Below are 12,181 nucleotides of genomic sequence, written 5' to 3'. Positions count from 1 at the left end.
CACTGACCCACTCACTCTCACTGCGTAGGTCACTCCCACTGACCCAATCACAGTCACTGCTGTAGGTCATTCCCAATGACACAATCACGGTCACTGCTGTTGGTCACTCCAACTGACCCAATCACGGTCACTGCTGTAGGTCATTCCCACTGACCCAATCATCGTCAATGCTGTTGGACATTCCCACTGACCCAATCATGGTCACTGCTGTAGGTCACTCCCACTGAACCACTAATTGTCAATGCTGTAGGTCATTCCCACTGAACCACTCAATGTCACTTCTGTCAGCCACTCCCACTGACCCACTTACTGTCACTGCTGTAGATCACTCCCACTGACCCAATCACAGCCACTGCCGTAGGTCACACCCGCTGACCCAATCACAGTCACTGATGTAGGTCACTCCCACTCACCCAATCATGGTTACTGATGTAGGTCACTTCCACTGACCCAATCACGGTCACTGCTGTAGTTCAATCCCACTGACACACTCTCAGACACTGATGTAGATTACTCCCACTGACCCAATCACAGCCACTGCTGTAGGTCACTCCCGCTGACCCAATCACAGTCACTGATGTAGGTCACTCCCACTCACCCAATCATGGTTCCTGATGTAGGTCACTTCCACTGACCCAATCATGGTCACTGCTGTAGGTCACTCCCACTGACCCACTCACTATCATTGCTGTAGGTCATTCCCACTCACCCAATCACGGTCACTGCTGTAGGTCAATCCCACTGACGCACTCTCAGTCACTGATGTAGATTACTCCCACTGACCCACTCACTGTCACTGCTGAAGGTCATTCCCACTGACCCACTCACACTCACTGCGTAGGTCACTCCCACTGACCCAATCACGGTCACTGCTGTAGGTCAATCCCACTGACGCACTCTAAGTCACTGCTGTAGATTAATCCCACTGACACACTCACTGTCACTGCTGTAGGTCATTCCCACTGACACAATCAGAGCCACTGCTGTAGGTCACTCCCGCTGAACCAATCACAGTCACTGCTGTAGGTCATTCCCACTGATCCACTCACTCTAACAGCTGTAGGGTACTGCAACTGACCCAATCACGGTCAGTGCTGTAGGTCACTCCCACTGCCCCAATCACAGTCACTGCTGTATGTCATTCCCACTGACCCAATTAATGTCGCTGCTGTAGGTCATTCCCACTGACCCGATCACAGTCACTGCTGTTGGTCTTTCCCACTGACCATATCATGGTCACTGCTGTAGGTCACTCCCACTGTCCCACTCACTGTCGAAGCTGTAGGTCACTCCCACTGACCCAATCATGGTCACTGCTGTAGGTCGCTCCCACTTACCTAATCACGGTCTCTGCTGTAGGTCACTCCCACTGACCGTCTCACTATCATTGCTCTCGGTCATTCCCACTTACCCAATCACGGTCACTGCTGTAGGTCAATCCCACTGACGCACTCTCAGTCACTGCTGTCGGTCACTCCCACTGACCCACTTACTGACACTGCTGTAGGTTACTCCCACTGACCCAATCACAATCACTGCTGTAGGTCATTCTCACTGTCCCAATCATGGTCACTGTTGCAGTTCATTCCCACAGAACCCATCACAGCCACTGCTGTAGGTCACTCCCGCTGAGTCAATCCCATTCACTGCTGAAGGTAATTCCCACTGACCCACTCACTCTCACTGCGTAGGTCACTCCCACCGACCCAATCAGAGTCACTGCGGTAGGTCATTCCCACTGACACAATCACGGTCACTGCTCTAGGTCACTCCCATTGACCCAATCGCTCTCACTGCTGTAGGTCATTCCCACTGACCCAATCATCGTCAATGCTGTTGGTCATTCCCACTGACCCAATCATGGTCACTGCTGTAGGTCACCCCTACTGAACCGCTCACTGTCACAGCTGTAGGTCATTCCCACTGAAACAATTACTGTCACGGCCGTCAGACACTCCCACTGACCCACTCACTGTCACTGCTGTAGGTCACTCCCACTCACCCAATCATGGTTACTGCTGTTGGTGACTTCCACTAACCCAATCATGGTCACTGCTGTAGGTCACTCACACTGACCCACTCACTATCATTGCTGTAGGTCATTCCCACTGACCCAATCACGGTCACTGCTGTAGGTCAATCCCACTGATCCACTCTCAGTCACAGCTGTAGATTACTCCCACTGACCCACTCGCTTTCACTGCTGTCGGCCACTCCCACTGACCCACTCACTGACACAGCTGTAGGTTACTCCCACTGACCCAATGACAATCACTGCTGTAGGTCACTCTCACTGTCCCAATCATGGTCACTGTTGCAGTTCATTCCCGCAGACCCACTCTCTGTCACAGCTGTAGATCCCTTCCCCTCCCTCAATCACGGTCACTGCTTTAGATCACTCCCACTGACCCAATCACAGCCACTGCTGTAGGTTACTCCAACTGACCAAATCTCATTCACTGCTGAAGGTCATTCCCACTGACACACTCACTCTCACTGCGTAGGTCACTCCCACTGACCCAATCACAGTCACTGCTGTAGGTCATTCCCACTGACCCAATCATCGTCAATGCTGTTGGACATTCCCAATGACCCAATCTTGGTCACTGCTGTAGGTCACTCCCACTGAACCACTCATTGTCAATGCTGTAAGTCATTCCCACTGAACCACTCAATGTCACTGCTGTCAGCCACTCCCACTGACCCACTTACTGTCACTGCTGTAGATCACTCCCACTGACCCAATCACAGCCACTGCTGTAGGTCACTCCCGCTGACCCAATCACAGTCACTGATGTAGGTAACTCCCACTCACCCAATCATGGTTACTGGTGTAGGTCACTTCCACTGACCCAATCACGGTCACTGCTGTAGTTCGATCCCACTGACACACTCTCAGACACTGATGTAGATTACTCCCACTGACCCAATCACAGCCACTGCTGTAGGTCACTCCCGCTGACCCAATCACAGTCACTGATGTAGGTCACTCCCACTCACCCAATCATGGTTCCTGATGTAGGTCACTTCCACTGACCCAATCATGGTCACTGCTGTAGGTCTCTCCCACTGACCCACTCACTATCATTGCTGTAGGTCATTCCCACTCTCCCAATCACGGTCACTGCTGTAGGTCAATCCCACTGACGCACTCTCAGTCACTGATGTAGATTACTCCCACTGACCCACTCACTGTCACTGCTGAAGGTCATTCCCACTGACCCACTCACACTCACTGCGTAGGTCACTCCCACTGACCCAATCACTGTCACTGCTGTAGGTCATTCCTACTGACACAATCGCGGTCACTGCAGTATGTCACTCCCACTGACCCAATCACTGTCACTGCTGAAGGTCATTCCCACTGACCCACTCACACTCACTGCGTAGGTCACTCCCACTGACTCAATCACGGTCACTGCTTTAGGTCACTCCCACTGACCCAATTAAAGCCACTGCTGTAGGTCACTCGCGCTGACCCAATCACAGTCACTGATGTAGGTCACTCCCACTCACCCAATCATGGTTACTGATGTAGGTCACTTCCACTGACCCAATCATGGTCACTGCTGTAGGTCACTCCCACTGACCCACTCACTATCATTGCTGTAGGTCATTCCGACTCACCCAATCACGGTCACTGCTGTAGGTCAATCCCACTGATCCACTCTCAGTCACTGCTGTAGATTACTCCCAATGACCCACTCGCTTTCACTGCTGTCGGCCACTCCCACTGACCCACTCACTGACACAGCTGTAGGTTACTCCCACTGACCCAATGACAATCACTGCTGTAGGTCACTCTCAGTGTCCCAATCATGGTCACTGTTGCAGTTCATTCCCGCAGACCCACTCTCTGTCACTGCTGTAGATCCCTTCCCCTCCATCAATCACGGTCACTGCTTTAGGTCACTCCCACTGACCCAATCGCAGCCACTGCTGTAGGTTACTCCAACTGACCCAATCTCATTCACTGCTGAAGGTCATTCCCACTGACCCACTCACTCTCACTGCGTAGGTCACTCCCACTGACCCAATCACAGTCACTGCTGTAGGTCATTCCCAATGACACAATCACGGTCACTGCTGTTGGTCACTCCAACTGACCCAATCACGGTCACTGCTGTAGGTCATTCCCACTGACCCAATCATCGTCAATGCTGTTGGACATTCCCACTGACCCAATCATGGTCACTGCTGTAGGTCACTCCCACTGAACCACTCATTGTCAATGCTGTAGGTCATTCCCACTGAACCACTCAATGTCACTGCTGTCAGCCACTCCCACTGACCCACTTACTGTCACTGCTGTAGATCACTCCCACTGACCCAATCACAGCCACTGCCGTAGGTCACACCCGCTGACCCAATCACAGTCACTGATGTAGGTCACTCCCACTCACCCAATCATGGTTACTGATGTAGGTCACTTCCACTGACCCAATCACGGTCACTGCTGTAGTTCAATCCCACTGACACACTCTCAGACACTGATGTAGATTACTCCCACTGACCCAATCACAATCACTGCTGTAGGTCATTCTCACTGTCCCAATCATGGTCACTGTTGCAGTTCATTCCCACAGAACCCATCACAGCCACTGCTGTAGGTCACTCCCGCTGACTCAATCCCATTCACTGCTGAAGGTCATTCCCACTGACCCACTCACTCTCACTGCGTAGGTCACTCCCACTGACCCAATCACAGTCACTGCGGTAGGTCATTCCCACTGACCCAATCATGGTCACTGCTGTAGGTGGCTCCCACTTACCTAATCACGGTCTCTGCTGTAGGTCACTCCCACTGACCGTCTCAGTATCATTGCTGTAGGTCATTCCCACTGACCCAATCATGGTCACTGCTGTAGGTCACCCCCACTGAACCGCTCACTGTCACAGCTGTAGGTCATTCCCACTGAAACAATCACCGTCACGGCCGTCAGACACTCCCATTGACCCACTCACTGTCACTGCTGTAGGTCACTCCCACTCACCCAATCATGGTTACTGCTGTTGGTGACTTCCACTAACCCAATCATGGTCACTGCTGTAGGTCACTCCCACTGACCCACTCACTATCATTGCTGTAGGTCATTCCCACTGACCCAATCACGGTCACTGCTGTAGGTCAATCCCACTGATCCACTCTCAGTCACTGCTGTAGATTACTCCCACTGACCCACTCGCTTTCACTGCTGTCGGCCACTCCCACTGACCCACTCACTGACACAGCTGTAGGTTACTCCCACTGACCCAATGACAATCACTGCTGTAGGTCACTCTCACTGTCCCAATCATGGTCACTGTTGCAGTTCATTCCCGCAGACCCACTCTCTGTCACTGCTGTAGATCCATTCCCCTCCCTCAATCACGGTCACTGCTTTAGGTCACTCCCACCGACCTAATCACAGCCACTGCTGTAGGTTACTCCAACTGACCCAATCTCATTCACTGCTGAAGGTCATTCCCACTGACACACTCACTCTCACTGCGTAGGTCACTCCCACTGACCCAATCACAGTCACTGCTGAAGGTCATTCCCACTGACACAATCACGGTCACTGCTGTTGGTCACTCCAACTGACCCAATCACGGTCACTGCTGTAGGTCATTCCCACTGACACAATCACGGTCACTGCTGTAGGTCACTCCAACTGACCCAATCACGGTCACTGCTGTAGGTCATTACCACTGACCCAATCATCGTCAATGCTGTTGGACATTCCCACTGACCCAATCATGGTCACTGCTGTAGGTCACTCCCACTGAACCACTCATTGTCAATGCTGTAGGTCATTCCCACTGAACCACTCAATGTCACTGCTGTCAGCCACTCCCACTGACCCATTTACTGTCACTGCTGTAGATCACTCCCACTGACCCAATCACAGCCACTGCCGTAGGTCACACCCGCTGACCCAATCACAGTCACTGATGTAGGTCACTCCCACTCACCCAATCATGGTTACTGATGTCGGTCACTTCCACTGACCCAATCACGGTCACTGCTGTAGTTCAATCCCACTGACACACTCTCAGACACTGATGTAGATTACTCCCACTGACCCAATCACAGCCACTGCTGTAGGTCACTCCCGCTGACCCAATCACAGTCACTGATGTAGGTCACTCCCACTCACCCAATCATGATTCCTGATGTAGGTCACTTCCACTGACCCAATCATGGTCACTGCTGTAGGTCACTCCCACTGACCCACTCACTATCATTGCTGTAGGTCATTCCCACTCACCCAATCACGGTCACTGCTGTAGGTCAATCCCAGTGACGCACTCTCAGTCACTGATGTAGATTACTCCCACTGACCCACTCACTGTCACTGCTGAAGGTCATTCCCACTGACCCACTCACACTCACTGCGTAGGTCACTCCCACTGACCCAATCACGGTCACTGCTGTAGGTCAATCCCACTGACGCACTCTAAGTCACTGCTGTAGATTAATCCCACTGACACACTCACTGTCACTGCTGTAGGTCATTCCCACTGACACAATCAGAGCCACTGCTGTAGGTCACTCCCGCTGACCCAATCACAGTCACTGCTGTAGGTCATTCCCACTGACACAATCACGGTCACTGCTGTTGGTCACTCCAACTGACCCAATCACGGTCACTGCTGTAGGTCATTCCCACTGACCCAATCATCGTCAATGCTGTTGGACATTCCCAATGACCCAATCATGGTCACTGCTGTAGGTCACTCCCACTGAACCACTCATTGTCAATGCTGTAGGTCATTCCCACTGAACCACTCAATGTCACTGCTGTCAGCCACTCCCACTGACCCACTTACTGTCACTGCTGTAGATCACTCCCACTGACCCAATCACAGCCACTGCTGTAGGTCACTCCCGCTGACCCAATCACAGTCACTGATGTAGGTAACTCCCACTCACCCAATCATGGTTACTGGTGTAGGTCACTTCCACTGACCCAATCACGGTCACTGCTGTAGTTCAATCCCACTGACACACTCTCAGACACTGATGTAGATTACTCCCACTGACCCAATCACAGCCACTGCTGTAGGTCACTCCCGCTGACCCAATCACAGTCACTGATGTAGGTCACTCCCACTCACCCAATCATGGTTCCTGATGTAGGTCACTTCCACTGACCCAATCATGGTCACTGCTGTAGGTCTCTCCCACTGACCCACTCACTATCATTGCTGTAGGTCATTCCCACTCTCCCAATCACGGTCACTGCTGTAGGTCAATCCCACTGACGCACTCTCAGTCACTGATGTAGATTACTCCCACTGACCCACTCACTGTCACTGCTGAAGGTCATTCCCACTGACCCACTCACACTCACTGCGTAGGTCACTCCCACTGACCCAATCACTGTCACTGCTGTAGGTCATTCCTACTGACACAATCGCGGTCACTGCAGTATGTCACTCCCACTGACCCAATCACTGTCACTGCTGAAGGTCATTCCCACTGACCCACTCACACTCACTGCGTAGGTCACTCCCACTGACTCAATCACGGTCACTGCTTTAGGTCACTCCCACTGACCCAATTAAAGCCACTGCTGTAGGTCACTCGCGCTGACCCAATCACAGTCACTGATGTAGGTCACTCCCACTCACCCAATCATGGTTACTGATGTAGGTCACTTCCACTGACCCAATCATGGTCACTGCTGTAGGTCACTCCCACTGACCCACTCACTATCATTGCTGTAGGTCATTCCGACTCACCCAATCACGGTCACTGCTGTAGGTCAATCCCACTGATCCACTCTCAGTCACTGCTGTAGATTACTCCCAATGACCCACTCGCTTTCACTGCTGTCGGCCACTCCCACTGACCCACTCACTGACACAGCTGTAGGTTACTCCCACTGACCCAATGACAATCACTGCTGTAGGTCACTCTCAGTGTCCCAATCATGGTCACTGTTGCAGTTCATTCCCGCAGACCCACTCTCTGTCACTGCTGTAGATCCCTTCCCCTCCATCAATCACGGTCACTGCTTTAGGTCACTCCCACTGACCCAATCACAGCCACTGCAGTAGGTTACTCCAACTGACCCAATCTCATTCACTGCTGAAGGTCATTCCCACTGACACACTCACTCTCACTGCGTAGGTCACTCCCACTGACCCAATCACAGTCACTGCTGTAGGTCATTCCCAATGACACAATCACGGTCACTGCTGTTGGTCACTCCAACTGACCCAATCACGGTCACTGCTGTAGGTCATTCCCACTGACCCAATCATCGTCAATGCTGTTGGACATTCCCACTGACCCAATCATGGTCACTGCTGTAGGTCACTCCCACTGAACCACTCATTGTCAATGCTGTAGGTCATTCCCACTGAACCACTCAATGTCACTGCTGTCAGCCACTCCCACTGACCCACTTACTGTCACTGCTGTAGATCACTCCCACTGACCCAATCACAGCCACTGCCGTAGGTCACACCCGCTGACCCAATCACAGTCACTGATGTAGGTCACTCCCACTCACCCAATCATGGTTACTGATGTAGGTCACTTCCACTGACCCAATCACGGTCACTGCTGTAGTTCAATCCCACTGACACACTCTCAGACACTGATGTAGATTACTCCCACTGACCCAATCACAATCACTGCTGTAGGTCATTCTCACTGTCCCAATCATGGTCACTGTTGCAGTTCATTCCCACAGAACCCATCACAGCCACTGCTGTAGGTCACTCCCGCTGACTCAATCCCATTCACTGCTGAAGGTCATTCCCACTGACCCACTCACTCTCACTGCGTAGGTCACTCCCACTGACCCAATCACAGTCACTGCGGTAGGTCATTCCCACTGACCCAATCATGGTCACTGCTGTAGGTGGCTCCCACTTACCTAATCACGGTCTCTGCTGTAGGTCACTCCCACTGACCGTCTCAGTATCATTGCTGTAGGTCATTCCCACTGACCCAATCATGGTCACTGCTGTAGGTCACCCCCACTGAACCGCTCACTGTCACAGCTGTAGGTCATTCCCACTGAAACAATCACCGTCACGGCCGTCAGACACTCCCATTGACCCACTCACTGTCACTGCTGTAGGTCACTCCCACTCACCCAATCATGGTTACTGCTGTTGGTGACTTCCACTAACCCAATCATGGTCACTGCTGTAGGTCACTCCCACTGACCCACTCACTATCATTGCTGTAGGTCATTCCCACTGACCCAATCACGGTCACTGCTGTAGGTCAATCCCACTGATCCACTCTCAGTCACTGCTGTAGATTACTCCCACTGACCCATTCGCTTTCACTGCTGTCGGCCACTCCCACTGACCCACTCACTGACACAGCTGTAGGTTACTCCCACTGACCCAATGACAATCACTGCTGTAGGTCACTCTCACTGTCCCAATCATGGTCACTGTTGCAGTTCATTCCCGCAGACCCACTCTCTGTCACTGCTGTAGATCCATTCCCCTCCCTCAATCACGGTCACTGCTTTAGGTCACTCCCACTGACCCAATCACAGCCACTGCTGTAGGTTACTCCAACTGACCCAATCTCATTCACTGCTGAAGGTCATTCCCACTGACACACTCACTCTCACTGCGTAGGTCACTCCCACTGACCCAATCACAGTCACTGCTGAAGGTCATTCCCACTGACACAATCACGGTCACTGCTGTTGGTCACTCCAACTGACCCAATCACGGTCACTGCTGTAGGTCATTCCCACTGACACAATCACGGTCACTGCTGTAGGTCACTCCAACTAACCCAATCACGGTCACTGCTGTAGGTCATTACCACTGACCCAATCATCGTCAATGCTGTTGGACATTCCCACTGACCCAATCATGGTCACTGCTGTAGGTCACTCCCACTGAACCACTCATTGTAAATGCTGTAGGTCATTCCCACTGAACCACTCAATGTCACTGCTGTCAGCCACTCCCACTGACCCACTTACTGTCACTGCTGTAGATCACTCCCACTGACCCAATCACAGCCACTGCCGTAGGTCACACCCGCTGACCCAATCACAGTCACTGATGTAGGTCACTCCCACTCACCCAATCATGGTTACTGATGTCGGTCACTTCCACTGACCCAATCACGGTCACTGCTGTAGTTCAATCCCACTGACACACTCTCAGACACTGATGTAGATTACTCCCACTGACCCAATCACAGCCACTGCTGTAGGTCACTCCCGCTGACCCAATCACAGTCACTGATGTAGGTCACTCCCACTCACCCAATCATGATTCCTGATGTAGGTCACTTCCACTGACCCAATCATGGTCACTGCTGTAGGTCACTCCCACTGACCCACTCACTATCATTGCTGTAGGTCATTCCCACTCACCCAATCACGGTCACTGCTGTAGGTCAATCCCACTGACGCACTCTCAGTCACTGATGTAGATTACTCCCACTGACCCACTCACTGTCACTGCTGAAGGTCATTCCCACTGACCCACTCACACTCACTGCGTAGGTCACTCCCACTGACCCAATCACGGTCACTGCTGTAGGTCAATCCCACTGACGCACTCTAAGTCACTGCTGTAGATTAATCCCACTGACACACTCACTGTCACTGCTGTAGGTCATTCCCACTGACACAATCAGAGCCACTGCTGTAGGTCACTCCCGCTGACCCAATCACAGTCACTGCTGTAGGTCATTCCCACTGATCCACTCACTCTAACAGCTGTAGGGTACTGCAACTGACCCAATCACGGTCAGTGCTGTAGGTCACTGCCACTGCCCGAATCACAGTCACTGCTGTATGTCATTCCCACTGACCCAATTAATGTCGCTGCTGTAGGTCATTCCCACTGACCCAATCACAGTCACTGCTGTTGGTCTTTCCCACTGACCATATCATGGTCACTGCTGTAGGTCACTCCCACTGTCCCACTCACTGTCGAAGCTGTAGGTCACTCCCACTGACCCAATCATGGTCACTGCTGTAGGTCGCTCCCACTTACCTAATCACGGTCTCTGCTGTAGGTCACTCCCACTGACCGTCTCACTATCATTGCTCTCGGTCATTCCCACTTACCCAATCACGGTCACTGCTGTAGGTCAATCCCACTGACGCACTCTCAGTCACTTCTGTCGGTCACTCCCACTGACCCACTCACTGACACTGCTGTAGGTTACTCCCACTGACCCAATCACAATCACTGCTGTAGGTCATTCTCACTGTCCCAATCATGGTCACTGTTGCAGTTCATTCCCACAGAACCCATCACAGCCACTGCTGTAGGTCACTCCCGCTGACTCAATCCCATTCACTGCTGAAGGTAATTCCCACTGACCCACTCACTCTCACTGCGTAGGTCACTCCCACTGACCCAATCACAGTCACTGCGGTAGGTCATTCCCACTGACACAATCACGGTCACTGCTCTAGGTCACTCCCACTGACCCAATCGCTCTCACTGCTGTAGGTCATTCCCACTGACCCAATCATCGTCAATGCTGTTGGTCATTCCCACTGACCCAATCATGGTCACTGCTGTAGGTCACCCCCACTGAACCGCTCACTGTCACAGCTGTAGGTCATTCCCACTGAAACAATCACTGTCACGGCCGTCAGACACTCCCACTGACCCACTCACTGTCACTGCTGTAGGTCACTCCCACTCACCCAATCATGGTTACTGCTGTTGGTGACTTCCACTAACCCAATCATGGTCACTGCTGTAGGTCACTCCCACTGACCCACTCACTATCATTGATGTAGGTCATTCCCACTGACCCAATCACGGTCACTGCTGTAGGTCAATCCCACTGATCCACTCTCAGTCACAGCTGTAGATTACTCCCACTGACCCACTCGCTTTCACTGCTGTCGGCAACTCCCACTGACCCACTCACTGACACAGCTGTAGGTTACTCCCACTGACCCAATGACAATCACTGCTGTAGGTCACTCTCACTGTCCCAATCATGGTCACTGTTGCAGTTCATTCCCGCAGACCCACTCTCTGTCACAGCTGTAGATCCCTTCCCCTCCCTCAATCACGGTCACTGCTTTAGGTCACTCCCACTGACCCAATCACAGCCACTGCTGTAGGTTACTCCAACTGACCAAATCTCATTCACTGCTGAAGGTCATTCCCACTGACACACTCACTCTCACTGCGTAGGTCACTCCCACTGACCCAATCACAGTCACTGCTG

This window comes from Narcine bancroftii, chromosome 12, assembly GCF_036971445.1.
Source record: "Narcine bancroftii isolate sNarBan1 chromosome 12, sNarBan1.hap1, whole genome shotgun sequence".
In the NCBI taxonomy this organism is placed as follows: Eukaryota; Metazoa; Chordata; class Chondrichthyes; order Torpediniformes; family Narcinidae; genus Narcine; species Narcine bancroftii.
Note: the sequence above shows the minus strand (reverse complement) of the source record.